The sequence below is a fragment of the Chelmon rostratus genome, chromosome 18 (assembly GCF_017976325.1).
Source record: "Chelmon rostratus isolate fCheRos1 chromosome 18, fCheRos1.pri, whole genome shotgun sequence".
Lineage (NCBI taxonomy): Eukaryota > Metazoa > Chordata > Actinopteri > Chaetodontiformes > Chaetodontidae > Chelmon > Chelmon rostratus.
Window position 1 is genome coordinate 3,353,838 of NC_055675.1, and position 15,326 is coordinate 3,369,163.

The following is a 15,326-nucleotide window of genomic DNA, read 5'->3' on the forward strand; positions in this document are numbered from 1 at the left end:
CCAGAAAAACAGAAGACACACAGGGCAAAGAGAGAGAGCTGAAGAGAGGCAGCTAGCGCTTCACAGACGGAGAACAAAGACAAACTGGGCTGTACTTCACCATATTAGTCGTCATGATTTCACTGTCTGTGCTAAAACACACCTCAGGGGTGGAGAGCGTAATATCTCATCTCCTCAGCTGGAGGTTTGCAGAGGACCAAGCAGAGAAAAAAGCCGAAGTGAAGAATGTCAGAATCAAGTTTACTGCCTGACTTCAACATTAACATGCCACAGCATTTTCCTCCACAGAGACACACAGACAGGACGACAACCAGTCTGTTCCACCACTCTTGTGTACCTACATGAAGTCAGCACCAATGTGGGCCTCCTCTGGCAGCACACGTAGCGCCACAGTCCGCGTGGGGCCCCGTCCGACCCGTTGCCAGGCCTCAGAGCAACCACCACCCCGCTGCCAGCCCCCCCAGCACAATCCTGGGAGCTCACATACAAAACCATAGTTCAGGATTCAGAGGTTCCTCTTTCAATTTCCTGTGCCTTAGCTCTGCATCATCCACGCTGATGGAGGGCTGTCAAGCTCACAGTGATGGTCATGAAGTTAAGTTCCACCACGAAAAGATAAAAAGTGTTTTTAATAAACAAGATATTGAGCCTTCTTCTGTTGCAGTGGTCGAGTCAAATCCTTTATCCTCTGTAATCTGACGCTTTAATATCCTGACGGTACACCTTTAAAGATGACGCCAACACGCCTGGAGTGGCTGTTCTTTGTGCCGGTTCTCCAACAGATTATAACTGATGGAAACAAAGGGAGAGGAGAGGGAGGGATGGAGAGTGGGAGGGAGGGATAAACATAAGAGGCAGAGAGAGAAAGAAAGAGCTGGAGAACGAGAGCCGGACGGAGACAAAGAATGAGGAGAAAACAAACTGACGACACACAAAAGGCAGAGAAAGAGACAGAAATAGTGGGAGAGAGAGAGAGAGAGAGCTGCATACGGGATGTGGCAGGACTCTCTACCTGATGGGCTGGTCGGCCAGTTTGTACTTCCTGGATCTAATCTATTATTCATACGCTGGATACAGAGAAGGACACAACGCTGCCGCCTTCAATATCATTACCAGTGTGTGTGCGCGTGGTTTGTACAGTCTGACGTTTCATGTAATTGTATTTTACTTAAATGACTGACTTAGATCACAGGAAGTAGCACTGAACATAAAGGGTGTGGTCACCAAAATGAGAAGATATTTTCTAGCCATGCAGACAGCTGTGAGCCTCTCTGAGATTTTGGCCGATGAATGATTGAGACGTGATTTTTGTTGCAGGGCTCTCTGCAATTTGGATGGGCCAACCTTTTAATTTGTTTCAAAAAGGTGTAGTTACGCTGTCTGTAATCTGCTCCTGTAGATAGGCACTGTACTGTTGCACTTCTCGAATCAGTGTGTCCACTGTCACGTCAGACTGTGATTGGCTGCTTAGATCCACGCATCGTGATGGCCATCTGTTTTGATTTTTTAGTTGCAATGATCAGCTGGAGAACAAATATTAAACACCACTATATTCACCATATACTATGACTACGTGCCAGAAAATTCTGAGAGCAGGTCAATGACAGCACAGGCAGGAATAATACAAAACCAACAGGAGAGAAAATGTGACATGAGGAGAAAAAGGCAAAACGAAAACACAAGAGGAGAGATGGAGTCTTTGTCAGGACGAAGGAAATGAGTGGACAGAGGTAAAGGACAGGGGTGCTTTCTGCCCACCCATCCATTTTACTAGCAGAGAAACAACCTGTCATCAAAGCTGCCATCCATCTGTGTTTGTAGAAGTGACGAGCTGCCGCTGTCACCTGTCAGAGGTCAAGGTGTTGCTGTATGTGTGTGTGTGTCTGTGCTGGATGAGCATTTGTTCGATCCATTCCTCCATAAACATTTCCATCCATCATCCTGTTAGAGACAAGCAGACTAAAAGCACACAGGGGCTATGAATAATACATGAAGCTCATGCTCTGTTTTGGTGGACACTTTGATCCAAAGTGCTTTACAGTATGCGGATGTGTGTTTGCTAGCATGCGGGGCTGCAGTGGGAACTGAAGCCAGTAACTCTATACGCACTCAAAGCTATATGACGTGCACACCCCGCAATCACAGCCTCCTCTGGAAAAATGCTGAAGGAAATTCCTTCTGTCTTCACTCTGTCAAAGTGAACCTGAGTGTAAGACATACGTCCACATCCAGGTTTAGTTAGACCGTCTGGATTGCAGGATCACACGGTGGACACAATTTTTATAAACTACAATCCACATCTAGTCGCACATTTAGCTCGCGATGTCATCGCGTAAGGGTCGAAGTGACAGCATCTATGGCAACATCTTGTGAGTGTGAAGCTAAGCAGGAACAGAAAATGACACCTGCTCCATAGTAATATATTGCTCTGTGGAATAGTATGACGTGTGGGCCACAGGCCAGCATCAGATCGGGCCTGTATCTATGCCACTGCAGGGTTTGACTTAGGCAACTAGTTGCAAAAGTTAATAAGCACAAATATGATGCCAAACAAAAAGCGAAAATGTTAAAATGAGATTCACCAACACACCACTTCCTGCACTAAGTAGATCAGGGAAACAATACATGTTTATGCAGATTTGAATCATAGGTAATCCTTCTGTGTCAGCCTTTCCAGCAATGATCTGTGGCTGAGGCACAGCTCTTCATGGGCTCTTGATAAATATGATAAAAGACACTGTACTAGATTTTATCTGTTGAAGTTCAGTAAAGATATACTTTATCACAATGAAGCAGGTGACATCCAGATTAGAGGAAATACCTGTATTCAGACACAAGTTGACTCTCATCAGGTGCACGGTCTCTGTGAAAAAGCTATCAAAGTTAAATTGTTTGTTCTGACAGAATCATCACGTTTGTACAGCTGACACTGGTCTCAGGTGGAAGCACGTGTTCTCCTCTGCACCAGCACAAGGTCACAAAATGATTCAGTTCCTCTCAGAACTGTGTTTCTTAACAGGCTTGTTGTCCTCTTATGGAATGTCTTTGCCTGAAGCTTCATCTCTTTGTGAACACATGATTGGACAAAGGATGTTACTGCATGGGCTCAGGAACACTTCAGAAAACTGTTGTCAGTAAACTCACTTCAGGTGCAAATGATTACTTTCTGTTTTTATTTGTCTTACACAGCGTCCCAGCTTGTGATTCAGAGAGAGCCAGATGTTACAGCACAACTGCTGGCATTTATCACAGTTCCCAATAGAGATTTTATTATCACTTAATTTACTGAAAGTGATGTCTTCAGAATATGACTTTTTCCCGACAATGGTTCTAAGCCCAAAGTAATTAATTTCACTATCAGATAAAGGACAAGAGATATTCACCTTTGAGACGCTGAACCACTAGAACCTGCAAATTTGTGTATTTTTTTTTTCTTGACAAATGACTTGAACAGGAATCTATGATCAAAACAATTTCATGTGAATTATCTGTTGATCAGCTTGTCAATTACTGGACTTTGTGAGAGTGTTTCAGTTGAATATATTTTCTATTTCGTGCCGTCCCAAAGGAACGGCACAAAATAGCTTTTCCAAATCCAAAAGAGTCCTCCACCTCTTGGAAGCCTTTAAGGGGCCTTTCTTGATATTTCTTTGTTTTGGTCTGAAAGCTTTTGACCAAGTTTGTCTCAGGTCCATGATGAAGCACACATCATCTGCATGCCAACTCTAACCCCCTCTGTGTCCCCCCCCCAGTGAATACCCCGGTGTTTGCCTTAACTCTTCAAGGCCGAATAGGCCAGCCCACTTGTTGCTGGGCAGATCAGAAACTATAATGAGTACATGTTTGCAGGTTGTGTCATGCTGACATGCGATCCCGCTCGCCTGACACTGGTCTCAGGATCCTCTCTGCCATGTTACTGAGATACTGTAACAGGGCAACGGGTTGGAATCACATGTCTAGCAGTCAACCACAGGGGGTGAGGATGGCACAGGTGTAGATGTCAGTATGCTCCTTCCCTTCTAGACATCCTGACTCCCCTGAGCCCCAAAATAATCTCTCCACATGTAGGACACAGTGAAGGAGACGAAGATAGACACAGAAAGAGAGAGAGAACAGCTCTGTCCTCACTGGACCTGCAGTGAATTTAATCTCCTGTAAATCTGTCTGTAATAGGATCCAATGCTAATTAAGACATTAATGTGCTTTGATCAAGACAGAGGTCCTATGATAACACTAATCCTGTGTGAGTCAAATCAAACTCGCGGCTCTAAGAGTTTAACTGAGCCAAAATTGGTCTTTTTGATGTTGCTTTTCTGAAGCAGGAAGTAAGACCTTTTTAAAGTTTTACCTTAAACAACTGCACTGAGGGTAATATATGAACAAAGAGAATTTCCTCATCCTGTGGTGCATGATATTCAGAGGTTTGTTCATCAATTCATTAACTCATAAATTATTTAATAGGGTTCCCTGAGGCTTTGGTTCATTGGAATTTGCAGATTTTTGAAAAGCAGGAAAAGGTATTTTCTTAAATCAACGGATGAAGAGTCTTTTCTTGTTAATCAAAGCACATTATCAAAGTTCATCAGTGTGTCTCAGGATGTCGGAGGTTTACTTTGTCAGAGCAGCAGTCTTAAATGAAATCACTTCACTCTGGTTTCCTAACTTTACAAGATGAGGCCCAAGGACTTGCCTTGAATCCCACTGAACAACACATTAAAGTCATTAGCCACGGTCAGTGTCACTGAATTTAATAGAGAGTGTGTGAGCTTCCCTATACCCTGTAAAATAAAACTTCAAATAAAGTCCATGGTGAGCTTGTTTTAATGCGGTGCAGTCATGGATAAGGTTGACAGAGGTACAGGTGAGGACAGAGAGGACAAAGGCAGAGAGATAACAATTGATGAGGAGAGTCGGAAGCCAAGCAAAGAATGTGAGGCAAGCCTATGTGTGCCAGGTAGCCCATTTCCATTGGCCATTTAATACAATGGTTATCGATTGAGCTTCCTAATCAGACCTAAAGAATTATTTCAGCTTCTCCTGCTGGGAACACTGATGTCAGCAGTAGGCAAGACAGGAAGACAAAGCAGGTAAAGAGCCAATTTCCTTTGTTTCTTAATGAATTATTTTAATTCTGCCTTCAATTAACGTTGTTTGGTATTCAGTCTACAGTCACAGGCAGTTTCTGAGGGTTTTATGTACAACACCAATTCTGAAGAGGTTTGGACGCTGGGTAAAACATTAATAAAACCTCACTCCATCCTTGCTTGTGAACCACTGAGCCTTCCATACCAATCATGATACTATCATCTGTTATCAATCAACCTGTTTACCTGTGGAACGTTCCAAACAGGTGTTTTTGGAGCATTTCACATCAGTATTTTTGTTGGTGCTGTCCCGACCTTTTTGAAACGTGTAGCTGCATCAAATTCATTCTGTATCGACCTGTTCAAGCTCTTTGTTACAGCTATGTGATGTTGCCTCTGAGTTAAATAGTCACACCAGAGACTACATGTTTTTAAAGTTTTTCCATCAGATAGAAATCTTTTAGTTATCTTATGCATCATTTTATAAATATGTTTTTCAGCCATAAATTCAGCCATATTTGCCATCTTTGCATAGATTTAACTTTTCTATCCAGATAATTACTCCAATACCAGTGCTCTCTTTTCCCCTAATTTAAAATCTGTGTACATCACTGTGTGGAGCTGGTGTAATTGACAGCAGACAGATTATAATGACATTGATGAAGAAACCTGATCTGCTTAATATGAACAATACAAAAAGGAATTACTAGTAAGGTTTAAAGAGGTAAAAAAGTCAAAGTCAAACTACTATGCTTCAAAATGTCATTTTATATATCAAAATGCATCCATATTGTCCTGAGATCTGAAGACAAAGTAGTGGTAATGTCTTCCACGGCATCAATGACTTAGAGCTAAAGGCAGGGAAAAGGCTGTGTGAGATGTTCCTGTTTAGCTGCTACCTCCACCTCAGCCATGACCATCTTTGAGACGCACAAAACCAATACTGCCATGAATTATATATCACTGCATGACTCATCATCAGCTTGCCATGCTAATGGCAACAAAAAGAGACCCAGTCCTTTGAGTGTGCGAGACACACATCCAGACAGCAAGAGGAGGAGCAGACAGTTACAGCTTTCCATCAACTCTTCCTACATGTGTCCTTCACTGTAAAAACTTCAACAATAGAAACAGCGAGGAGAAAAGAACTGATGGTATGAGGAGGAAATGAGGAGAGAAGCACAGGAGGAGGCAGCTGTGCACAAATCTACCCCATCGGCCTCTCTCGATCATTCACAACTATAAATGCTCGTTTTGTCAGCGCTGAATTATAAGCGACAGCAGCAGGTCATCGTAGATGGTATTTAATTCATCATCAGAGCTACGAACATGTTTTATAAAGTTATGTTATCCGACAGAGCATTTTCAACGCCTGTGTCATGGCTCTAGAGAGCTCCATAAATGCGCAATTATGGTCAGTGGCATGACATGCATGTAGGAATGTTGGTTTTGGTGCGACTTCTGTGAGCTGAATTTGGAGTTTTATGGCCAGAAAATAAAAAAAGCCTGGGATCTATTCAAATACAGACAACTAGAGCCTTAACACACAACTTCCATTATTCCAATTATGGGAAATCATTTCCAGCAAGTGCTCAAAAGTGTCATTGTTAAAAAGCTAAAGATAATTTTAGATGTCGCCCTCTGGATGGCGAGGAAGTGAGCCTCGGTGGTATAATGCAACATGCGATCAATCCGGATGATTGAGACATCCGTCCTGGCTTCTGCAGATTTTCATGAAAGCTTTTACTTTGGTCACTGGCAGAAAATAAGTATCCTCTGTACCAAAACATGGACAACTGGATTTGGAGAAAAAGCAATGACAAGTTTCAAGTTTGAGATTCTGGCATTGGCTGATGGCTAAAGGATGGAAAAACATGTGTGACGCTTTTGTGGTGTCAAAGGAAGTTTTATCTGTCTCCGCCACAAGATGATGTTCGCTAAAATGATGCCTCTGTCTTTGTTGTTTAGCTGAAGCACTGAGTTTTTGTGTTGGAAAAGTTCGATGCAGTGATAATGACGTCCTCTTTGGCCCTGCACAAAGGCAACACAACGTGAAGGAATGCTTTTCATTAGCAAGTGTCCTTTAGACAAAAGAAGGAACATTTTGTATCACTTAACGGCCGATAAATAACAAAGCGCAGGACAGAAATGCTGAAGTAGGTGATGATGCTTCTCATCTTGACATTCATTCACTTACTAGATGACATTGCTAACAATTAATAATCATCAAATACAGTCTGCACTGTGTAATATAGAACCTCTGCTATATTCTCCCTGAGCTTAATGTTTAAATAATACAACATCGGGGTCGGTCAGATGAGGCATTGCTATAATATGTTGCATTAAGCACTCATTGTGGATGTGAATAACTAAGCGCAAAAGCAATTACATCAGAAACCATCACCCTTCACTGTGACTGACACAGAAGCTGCAGCTAGGATCAGTTATCAGCACTGCACTCACCACACTGTGAGACTCGCAATCAAAATCGATGCAGCAGAAAGATTTCTTCTTATTTATTCCATGCATTCTTCCTTGTTAAAACCTGGCGCCTACATTACCCACAACTCAACCGCCAACAGTTTGGTTGGAGTCATAGTATGTTAGGAAAGGCTAATGATACTTAAAACAACCTGTACAGCTGAAGAAAGATGCCGACAGGGAGCTATTCTGAGGTCTGGAACGAGGTATTCTACGCTGTATAAATATACTGCAATGTGTTTTCAACTGTTTATGCTCCCTTGTGTTTTCTGTTAGCAGCTTTCCTTTTATTTTTTGTCCTGTTTATTCATCAGAATTACAAAAGACCTCATGTCACTCCATTAGTGGTTGTACTTTTTGTTTATGGCACTTTAATGTTTTTTCCCAAGAAATCTACACACAGCGTACAAACTACTGACCAACACAAAGACATGCTGTGGCTCACATCTACAATTAAACTTCATCCTATTGCTCAAAGATCAGAAGACCATGGTGGAGACTGCGGTCAGTCCTCCCTCCAGCCTCTCTACACTGTTGCTACATAACAACTAGAGCCCAGCTAAACCAATGAAATCACAGGAGGGCCCTGTAGCCAATCAGGGGAAGTCTCCAAGGAGGCCTCGCTTCCGGTTGAAGCTGAAGGCTTTGTCTGAGGCTCGTCGGACAGAATGGTGAAACGTTTAAACACCCACTGACACACACACACACACACACACATACACTCATGGATTTTTCACACACACTAATACTTGTGCAAGGAAGTAGTGGTGCAGTCCACTCATGTGTGATATTCAGTCTAACTGCGTGACACTGAGTAGGGATGAACTACTCTACTTTCTCCCCTCATTCCAGTTCAGACACCTGAACAGTACTGGCTGATACTGAGCACTGATCTGACACCTTAGCATGAGAAAAGCTCCATTTATCTTAATCTTAAATCTGTAAACCTCACTGTGTAACTGATTATGATCAGTTTTCCATGTGTTAGCTATAAGAAAGACAGTGTCAGAAAATGGTACGGTCAGTCGCCATTTTTGCTTGATAAAAGACTAAAATTTAGTCAATTTTCTGTCACTGATTGATTCAGCAGCTGTTTCACCCAAACAAACCTGCATCACAACTACATCCAGTGCATTTTCAAGTAACGTCCTTCATAGTGAGAGACAGAACAGACACACGCGAGACTTGCCTTCAGGAAACAGTGCAATGCTGGAATACTCACACACAAACAAACTAGCACACAAGCGTCAGCCTCAAACAGTCCTGTCCGCTTGACTACTCACTCCTGAGGATGATTTGAGCACGGCTGATCTTCTGTTGGTCCTGGGGGAAGCGGTGAACTCTTGCCACAGCAGGCATGTCTGTGGATACCTCAGTGACGGGGCCTTAGGGGGATCCTCTGCTTACCAAAGCCACCGGCAGCAGCAGTCAGAAAGTATTCAAAAAGCTGCTGGACTTCTGAATTATCTCTTTGAGCTATCTCTCCCTTCGTCTTTTCTGAGCTAGCTCTGTCCTATTCTCTCTACCTGCTCCTATTTGAACACTTTCTCCTCACTTCTTTGCCTTTTCTCTCTGGTTTCTTTCCAAGCCTTTCTCTCTTACTCGTGTTTCTTTCTCCTCCTCTTCCAACGTCTAAGTCTCTCTGCTGTTGTCCAGCTGTGTTGCAATGTGTAGTCTGCCACTGTGCCAACCTGGGGTTTGAAGCCAGAGACCATGAGCTCATCAAGAAAAAGCAAATTGGGGCAGGCGTTGATGGGGGGGGGGGGGGGGGGTCACGCGCCGTCACAAGCCGACAAACACAAACACATGCCAGACTGATGTGGTTGGCTGTCAGAGGGGGTGAGGTACCCCTAAATGTTTACACCGTACTTTCACCCTCCTGACCTGCAACAACAAACTCATTCTGGCCGGGGGACGCAGGCTGTCTCTACCGTCCCTCTGTGTGTCTCTACCTCTCTGCACCTCCAGCTCTCTCAGGTTTCAAACCTTCCCCCCTACAAAGCTTTCACATGATAGAGAGCCACACGGCGTACTGCTGGCAGCGACCGTAAAGACTGAAAATAAACGACGATCCCCAGTTAGCAACTTTTCACATGTCTCCATGGAGACAAGCTACTGCCAAGTCTGAGTCTGGCTGTCCAGACAAATAGACCAGAGAATTAGACGCTCATCTGGCAAGGCTCGTTCCTGATTCATTATCAGCTGATGATTAAATGTAATTAAGCGTTTTTACTCAAGTACTGTGTTTAGGCAATTTTTTAGGTCGTGGTACTTGACTTTCAACTTTTACAGACAAAACATCATCTGTTTATGAAATACGACACATCAAACTGCCAAACAGTATATAAAGGGGTTGAAACTACCTCCACATTTTCCAGCTACAACCTTAAAATGCTGATCTGATGTTGCACAAAGAAGATTCCAGATAAGATCCCAGATCTCACTGAAGACTGGTCAAAAAAACATATAATTGTGATCAATATTGTGCAGAACCGCAAGAACTATTCAACAAACGGATTAGTCAATCAACAAGAAATTATTTGACAACAATTTTCAAAATCAATTCATCATTGTAAATTTGAAGAAATTTTGGTCTGTCTTTGAAAACATATAAATAAAACTTATTTTAAAAAACATTAGATGCAGTGGTAGATGGTGAGAGTCAAGTACCAGTCCTTTCCAAACACATGCACACATTCTACGTGTGTGTGTGTGTGTGTGTGCTTGGGTGTCAGCCAAAGACATAAAGGCACACAGACAGAAAAACAGAAGCCGGCATAAATATTTAGCTGCAGGGGTGCTGCACTTCATCCGTTCCCACCGATAGATGAGGCAATCATGCTGCTGCTCTCATTCCTCCTGCAGCCTTTTCAACACCAACTGCTTTTATAAGCAGCGAGCTGCGAGCGCTCACCACGCGGCCAACGCGACAACACGGGTCGGGCCAGGACAGCGTTGTTTGTCTGAACCTTTATTCAACAAGGCTGTGGTTAAAGGATTAAATGTTTATGTCACTGTTATCGTCCTGGAACATGAAACTGAGACTAATCTTTCCAAAACTTCATTCCTTAAAGGGAATCAGGGCGACACCTGTCACAGTTATCCACCAATCTGTCCATCCATCAATCCACTCTACCTTTTCCACCTCCCATGGCTCATTCCCCCTGTCTGTGACACCTCATTTCTTTTCTCCTCTCCCCTCTCCATCCGCCCTGCCCTGCACTGATAGGAGCGGATTACTGGCCAGACCACAACACAGACAGACGCCCGGCGGCCTGTGACCCATCCCTCCCTCTCCTGGTCCCGGCCTCCGTCCTGCTCTGCTTTAGCCTTTTTAGGACAAAAGAGAAACATGGATAAACACGGTGCGTGTGACTGGATCTCCACTCGTCTGCCTGTGAGCTCACAGCTTTGAAACTACGTCACTTTACCCCAAGTCAGAGGAAGAGTCCCTCCGTCTGACTCCACACATAGCAATGAAGTGAAGATGCAGCTGGTTTCAATGATGTAAGACCGGCTGATGAAACTGGAGTGTGTGGTGTGCCAAAAGTCACACCCACACACACTGTATACATACACAAGGTCCTGGGAGTCATCAAAGCTGTAGTACGAGAGTGTGTCATGATTTTAAAACTGTAATAGATGCGCACACACACACACTAATACACACACTTTCCACATGCCGGTGGTCCCCACATCCACTTGCTTCCCTAAGATGGAAACTATTCTGTGCTTTGTTCAATAGCTTATTCACACATTCCTTCATGCCGTAGCCGAGTGCGCGCACACACACACACACACACACACACACACACACACACACACACACACACACAACAGCCCTCTTTCACCTGCTGATAAAATGACTCTAAAGGTGCGGTGACACTCTGGTTTTCTGTGTCAACCAAACACAAGCAGTATAGAAACTGCACACTTGTACATTTTCTTCTGCTCTGAGTGCAGTAGTCTATGGCTGTCGGGTCACAACTGAACTTCAAAGAGAGAAATCAAAGCAGAGGCTGCTCCAGATTAGAAGAAGCATTTATGTGAGCAAGAAATCAGTTTTAGCTGCAAGATGACTAAAATGATCACGTGGTGCCCATCATTTGAGCATTTGATTCAACATTGTGGAGATTAGCTCAGCCAGCTATGATGATCACATCATAGCTGGCTGTTGAGGGCGACAGTCATGAGTTGGTTGACATGGTGGTCAACTCTTTTGTTCTGTTCTAATCCATTGGTTTTGACTGCTGCTCAGATTTGGCCCTGCTAACTTGCTTTGTCATAAAATGTTACATAACTTTAATCTTCCAGCGCAGCAAAATGACAGCTGAGCTCTCTAACCTCATGAATACACACACCAGCACACATTATTTTCACAGCCAGTGACAGCTGTCCACTGCAGCTCGGAGCGTCAGGGTACGTGAGTCAGAAGGACACAGTAGGGGTGCCTTGAAGGTGGGTCAAAGGTGCTACGAGATCTGTTCCTTTACACTTTTTTTAGTGTATATTTCACTACAAGAAAACCAAGGCAGCATTTACATGAACTACATTTTGATATGATGTTAGGCGCTACTTCAAACAGTCAATCAGTGAAAACTTCCTTCACTTTCACTTCTCTTAAAGAGAATAACTGAGAATAGGCCAATTTAATTCAAAGCTCAGCGGGTAATACTCCTGCTTGTGTGCCTGAGGGCCTGAAGTTTGCTCTTTTACACATGTTGGAATGTCAATTTCTTTGACTGAGTATTACTGCTTAATAGTTCAGGTGAAATCACCATTATTTGTGCGGCAAAACAAATTCTCATAAATGAATGGTGTCATTTTAGCTGGAAGCAGGTGTATATGTGTGGGTGGACATGAAAAAACCCTATAAAACCCTAACAGGGATCAAAATCCCCACACTCGATGCTGCAATTACATTTTCGACTGTAGAAATATTAACTCTGCATAGAAGTGAAGGAAGAAGGAACAATGTTCCTGATTAAACACTATGGTAAAAGTGTTGTTCCTAATCACTTGCACTGTTCCTCTCTCCGTTTTGGGGGGAATGTGAACCTTTTTGTAGCTCGAGGTGCTGTAGCACAGGACGAGGAACAGGAAAGAGACTGAATAATCAGACAAAGAGGAGATGTTTCCCCTCAACTCCACACTCCTTCCACTCTCCCTTACAGCACACAGATACTCCCTTTCAAGCCTTGACAACGTGTTAAAGATGCTCAACTGTTCTCAGGCGCAGGGAGAGAGGAGGGAGTCAATAAGAGTAAAGAAGAGGCCACCAACACTATAAATCAGGCCTGAAGTGAAGATACTGTAAATGTTAAAGCAGCTGATAACTGTGCTCATCCAGCAGCTCGTCTCGCTCCATTTAACTGTCCTCCAGGCTGGAGCTGACCGTGGGTTTGGTACCTTAAGATTTATGTCTCCATTGATTATTGAGCTGCTCCTGCAGAGTGTGACACTGTCTGGACTAGGTCACTAATATTTACTGGTACTCTCAAGCACTTTAGATAAAAGCTTAGATAAAATTTAAAGCAGTTATTACACTCAAGCACCGCAAATCAACATATGTTCCCGTGTTAGTGAGAGAACCACAAAGCAAGTCCAGCAGATGGCAGCTTCCACGTTTTAAATGTACGTACTCCTTATGTGGAACATGTCAGTGTAATACAGTAAAGATGTTGGCATTAAGTCATTAAAAGCTTCCGCTGCATCATTCACACATTCACCACATACAACAAACGGAGGCCTAAAGTGAGCGATCTGATTCTGACGCTCAGTCATGTGGCAGGAGTTTAGCACCCGCTGAGTGAGTGATGGAGGGTGAACCTCCGTGTGTCGGGAGGATTGTCAGGTCCGCAGATGACCGCGACTGGAACGGGCGCCACCGAGAGCAGCTGTCAGGACAGAAATACAGTAGCAAAACAGTGAGGTTAAAGGGGAAACCCTGTCTCCTTCCTCTGCAGCTCACTGCACCGCTGAGAGAGGACAGGAGGGGAAGGCAGCATGGGAGGCAGCGTGTGAGAAGAATTAGACAGTAAAAATGGAAATGTTGGAGAGAAGAAAACAAGAAGAGTGAAGGAAAGTGCCTGAGGCTGTGCTGTTTGTTAGTAACTCTCCTTCTGAGGGTTGTTCTGACTAATAAATACTACACTATCTGGCTGTGTGTCTATCCCTGATATATACAGTCAGGTCTGACGTGGTAGGATTTGATATTTTTATTTCATCATCAATTACGCTGGTTATCATCGCTAAGTTCAAAAACAAACATTAGTATTTCATCAGTAGATCAATTTATGACAAATTTCACACAATCTGGTTCAGATCTGTGGTTGAACTGAACTGACTGAAGTGGTTCTAATGAGCAATGTGATTTGTGTTTTAAAATCTAGCGCTGCGCCTGATTTATTGTGTGAAGGTTTTGGCATCAGAAATGTTAAAGTGTATTGTGAGCAAACAAAGCTTGCAAAGACTTCACATGTATAAACAATTTCCCTTTGAGTTACATTTTGCTTCTCTGTGGTCAAATTTGGGATGATAAGATCCTGCACCTGTCCCCTTTCACTGTCTTTGAATCTCTCCTTATGTCCCTCCATTTCTATCTGACTCTGATACTCTGCCTTGTATCTTGTCCTCACACACACAAACATACCACACACACACACACACACACCTCGTAGCACTATTAGCATAATGAGGCGCATCACTATCAGGTTAATTAGTGGATGGGATTAGAGTGTGGTGAGAGGCATGGCTTAGGGAGAGAGGAGGGAATGGTACGATCCAGAGGAGGGGAGAGTGGAGGGAAGGGTGAGGGGCATGGCAGGTCACACAAACACAAGGAGGCTGCAATTAAAACCTCTGTTCTGTCTTTGCTAGATTAAAAGAGGAGAGGAAAACAGAAAAGAGGGAGGAAAAAAGAGGGGACGAGGAGAGGAATCAGCAGCAACTTCTGCCTCAAATGTGCTCGTCGAGGATTTGTCTTCACTTTGGGAGTCGGAATCAGAGCACAAACACTCGCACCAACACATACTGAAAAGCTGCTCTCGTAACAATGCTCTCCCTCCCTGCTCTCACCCCTCCAGCAGGCGGGCAAATGTTGATGCACAGCCAGAGGATGGAGCTGTGTAATGAGTGCATGTTTCAGAAAACCAAGGTCGTGGCGTACCACTGAGGTTACAGTCTGCCATATATTTGTGGCAGAATTAAATGGGGGTGTGAGTGCGTGTGTGTGACGTGAATACTGAATTTTTCCATGTTCTCTGTGTGTGTGAACCAGTGGCCTCTTGCCATGAGGTTGTCCCTTAATTCTTCACTCTATGGCCAATTGTAGGTTTAATAAATGACCTTTGATTGGCAGATGTGAATGCCAATCATGCTCAACGATAATACAAATCCATGATTCAAATATCCATTAATTGTCACCATTGACGGGAGTCCTTCATAGTTAACTGCCTGTCGAGCTTTCAGCTCTAAATCAAAGATTTGATGAAGAAAAGTCAAATACTCGTGCAGCGTTCTGTCTTTGTGATGAGCTTCCTGTCATGAATTAAGACATTTCTCTCCATTCATTGTTTCTGGTAAAGCCATCAGTAACTCCTGTTCACTTCAAAACATTTTCATTGTTCACATATGTCTTTAGTTATCCTGCATTTTCCAAATAATGTTCCCATCCCCTGCGGTACGGCTTCCTGTCTGTGGAACAGTCTAACAATGAAGCCAGCTAGCTCACCTCCAGGACTGCAGGTCGAGCTGCAGCAG

At 43.5% G+C, this 15,326-nt stretch overlaps 1 protein-coding gene across 5 annotated transcripts in view; it reads right to left on the reverse strand.

Annotated features, from left to right (window-relative positions):
- enah (ENAH actin regulator) overlaps positions 1-15,326 on the reverse strand; it is a 115,118-nt gene that overhangs the window by 39,889 nt on the left and 59,903 nt on the right. The window lies entirely within an intron of this gene.